General features: G+C 37.5%; 1 pseudogene; it reads right to left on the bottom strand.

Annotated features, from left to right (window-relative positions):
* Positions 1-278: 278 nt before the first annotated feature.
* On the bottom strand, positions 279-3885 carry LOC107144190 (annotated as a pseudogene).
* Between the last annotated feature and the right edge of the window lie 401 nt (positions 3886-4286).

The raw sequence follows: 4286 nt of genomic DNA, 5'->3' as shown, positions 1-4286 counted from the left end.
TGAAGAGGCCATTTAAAAGTGCTTGAGTCAACAGCCCAGCTGAGAGCATAAACTGATAGCCTTGTGAAGAGCCACCCTGGATATCCAGCCAGGTGGAAACTTCAGATAACTGCAGCTCCAAGTGAGAACCACTATCTCAAGCCCTTACAGAATTTCTGACTCACAAAATTATGAGCAAAAATAAACTGTTACTTTCGGTTTAGGATTTAGGTTTAGGATTAGTTTTAGGATAATTTGGTATGCAGCAATGGTAACTGAAATATCCTGCTAGCTTCCTATTATTCAATGACATAGAAGTCCTTTCTAATCAACAGTGTCCACTCAATGGGGTAATAAGCAGTTGAAAAGAGAAGTATTTCTGAAGAATCTAGAAAATAAGAAGTACACATGCACCTAGAAAGTTGTGTCCCAAAAGAATAATTCTAGTTGAATTTTTTTAGAAGTAGCAATGACCTAACAAGAAATGTGCAACCTATACAAAATCTTGCCAAGGCCATTTATTTTACCCTTATCTGCAAGATTTGTCCTGATATTCACAGAATTTCTAGCAGCATTTGCTGACAGGCAGCTCCCAACACATGGTTTCTGTGATCTTGCTGAATTGCTCAGTTCCTAGTTCTTCTCAGTATTTCCTTATTATGCAGATTATGTAAAACTATGGATGGAAAATAGTTTTAGTGGTTTCATCAAGTAAATCACATACAAATTATGCAAAACTATCCAAGAAAGAGAGTATTAAAATCAAAGTGTTCCTTTCATGCAAATTATTACTATCTAATGGTGAATATGAAAAAATATCAGTAGTATCCTAACTATCAAATCTCACCCTAGAGGTTTAATACATTTTATTGGATAAACCACCTTAAAATGCCTTCAGAAAGTTTCCCAAAGTTCTTCTTTAGGGATGCATCCTGGAAATGGTTGAAATAACTGAGTTGCTCTCTGTCCAGTTCTTATAGCATATCTTCTGTGGAGATTCATCCCTGATTAACAAACTAATTGAAGACTTATCTCTTTATACTCTACTCCCTACAGGCTCTTCTCAAAACAGCAGCCAGATCCTATTTTTTGTATGCATGCACCAAATCAGATCCTATTTTTTGATGTCAATATTTCACATATCCCTCAAAGGAAGGTACAGAGTTCTTAGGATGTCCTGCTAGGCCTGCTGACATCTGGCCCTTATTACTTCTATAACCTCTCCTCCTATTCCTCTTGCTTTTGCTATTTCATCTCCAGCCATAATGACCACTGTTCACGTTCCTCAAACATACTAGTCATAGTTTAACTCAGAGTTCCTTTACAGTTTCCTCTTCTTGGATTATTCTTCAAAAGGTGTATTCATGGCTGTGTCTTAACATTTCTCAGTGTGGTTTTCCCCAACTTCTTATTTTAAATGACAATCCCTCCCCAATTGTTAGTATCTAACAATTATATATTTTACTTATGTATTTTTTTACCTGTATCCATTCACTAGAATGTAATCCCCATGAAGACAGGAATTTTTTGTCTGTGTTTTTTCCTGCATCCCCCATATCTAGATCAATGCCTGACATACAATTTGTGCCCAATAGATATTTCTGGATCTCTGTGACCATAATGTCAAAATCTATTCATTGACATCTGAACTTTATTATCTGTTTTCTTGACCAGTTTCTTGATTGTACTCTTCTGACACAAGCAGCCATAAAAATGTGCATTTTAAACATAGGATTTGATTCTTTTTCTTGTCTTTTTTCCTCTAGCTCATGTATTATGAACTTTAAGCATTTTGTTAGACGTTATAGGTCAATCATAACCACCATTACATAATGTAATCACAAAATTAAAAATCAGATGCAATAAGCAAGCAAACTGGCACTCACTGTTCTACCTGAAGGAGGGACAGCCCAGTTTGACTGGTCATATTGGCCAAGAGCAAGTAATAGTATACACTCTAGCTTAGCAGATATGAGAAAAATGTCAATTATACCTTTCGGTCCTACAATGTATGTGTATGGGTGTGTGATTTGAATGTACTATGATAGTACATTGCTATATAGGATACTGCTGAAACATGTATTCCTCCATTTAAACTTGATGAATCTGAGTAAAGTACAATAAATTGGCAAGTAGGGATGTAGGTGTTCCTTTAATTAAATTCTTTAATTTAAAAATTATAACAGCTTTCTACATGTAGTCATTTCTAAGGTTTACTCCAATATTCAGGATGTTAGAAGGAAAGGAGTGATTAAGAATCTCTATGGTGATATAGTTCAACGGCTGTTAAATAATAACCTAGTAATGATAATGTGTGAACACACCTGCCTTTTGTCTTGTGGTAAGCCAATATTTCCACTTCTACATCTGTGGTTCTCACTGTCATAAAAAGTTCCAATGCCAAAAATACAAGTAGAATTTATTCTCTGATATAGTCCATTTCTAGAACATGTGAATGAATGCAAGAGGTGGTAGTTAAAAGAACACATATGTCCCAAATAACTGATATTGTTTATGATTCTGGAATACCCATGTCCACACTTCTCCAGCTGTTTTCAATATGACACAACTTCTCAAAATGACCCAGAATTCCCATGAGATAAAATAAGGGATAATATTCAGAAAGAACCTGGGTCTCAGTCCATAATCTAAAAGGCAATCCATTACCAGTGATCAAACAGAGCTAACTGCTTTAGACTGGCAAGGATTCGCAGAATCATGAAGCTAGAAGGATCCAAGAGATTATCAATTTAAGCCTTTCCTTTAACAATGAGGAAATGAAGCCTACAGTGGTCATACTAGAGGGAATCACTGAATGAATATAAAAAGGAGAGTCACAGAATCATATCTGTGCTTTAGAAAGATTGTTTTCTTCAAAAATTGAAAGCTATATTTGAATGGAGGCAGATTTGTCAGGTGTAAGTAGAATAATCAAGAAATGAGGAAACCTCAACTAGGGCAATACCAAGAAAGGTGGAGATACTTAGAAAGAGCCAAGAGATACTAAACAGGAAGGATATACAGGGTTTGATGGCCAACTGGATATGGATATAACAGAGGAAAAGAATCAAAGGTTACATCTGCTTTCTGCTCTGGACAATTGGGCCAATGGAGGTATATCCACCAAGGCAAAAAATACAGGCAGAGGGATAGATATGGGGCACAAAGGAAAGGACAACAGCTAATTCGGTTTTGAAACTTGAGTGTGACATTACAGTCGTTTTCCCCCAGGCATATAAACTATTTGTTATAAGAGAAGGCCTACAGACTCCTTTCTTCTTGGACATACCCACCGTATGGTCACAGCACTTAGTGGTTTTGACATGCTGGCCTTGGACACAGAAGCCCCAGGAATGGTACAGCACCCATGGGCCCCAATCTTCAGTTGCTCCAGGCCTTTGAGTAGATTGTTGTCTAGACCACTGGCCAGAACCTTGCTGGATATTCCATCCTTTACGTCCTACAGTCTGTTCAAGAACCAGTCTGGGGGCTGGGGATGTGGCTCAAGCGGTAGTGCGCTTGCCTGGCATGCGCAGGGCGCTGGGTTCGATCCTTAGCACCACATAAAAATAAAATAAAGATGTTGTGTCCACCGAAAACTAAAAAATAAATATTAAAAAAATTCTCTCTCTCTCTCTCTAAAAAAAAAAAAAAAAAGAACCAGTCTGGAATCTTGTACTGACATGTATTCTGCATAATGGTGATCACACATTCAACCTTGTCCTCGGTGAGTCCTCCAGCCCTCTTGGTGAGGTCAATATCTGTTTTACTCAACATCACATGAGCATATCTTTGCCTCATACCCTTAATGGCAGAGATAGCAAAGAATATTTTCTACTGCCCATTGATGTTAGTGTTGAGTACTTGGAAAATATGCTTGAACTTTTTAGGGATCACTAGAAACATGGTGGCAGCAGCAATGGCAGCATATAGACCTCTTGTGGAAGCAATTTTACAATCTTATGACAGAAAAAGATATATCATTTTAAATAAATATGCCTATATGTATACATACACATAGGCATAATTTCAACACATATGTCCCGAAGATAAAACAAAAATGCAGTAAGATTGATTATGAAAGGCTGGCAGAGATGAGCTTTGGAAATGGCTCACTCTAAGGATAGAAAGGGGAAAGGCAGGCTAGACTTCAGAATGAGGAAGTTTGCCTACCCAGATTGCATTCCCTTTTCCTAAGAGCAATAGCTTGAGTTTCCTTCGATAAACACTATCTCCCAATCCAAGAACATATGGTCTGAAAGGAGCTAAACCACTCCATTGTGCCCAAGGGTAGGCATGAATCCTAG

This window comes from Marmota marmota, unplaced genomic scaffold, assembly GCF_001458135.2.
Source record: "Marmota marmota marmota unplaced genomic scaffold, marMar, whole genome shotgun sequence".
NCBI lineage: Eukaryota > Metazoa > Chordata > Mammalia > Rodentia > Sciuridae > Marmota > Marmota marmota.
Note: the sequence above shows the minus strand (reverse complement) of the source record. Positions and strands in the feature narration are given on the sequence as shown.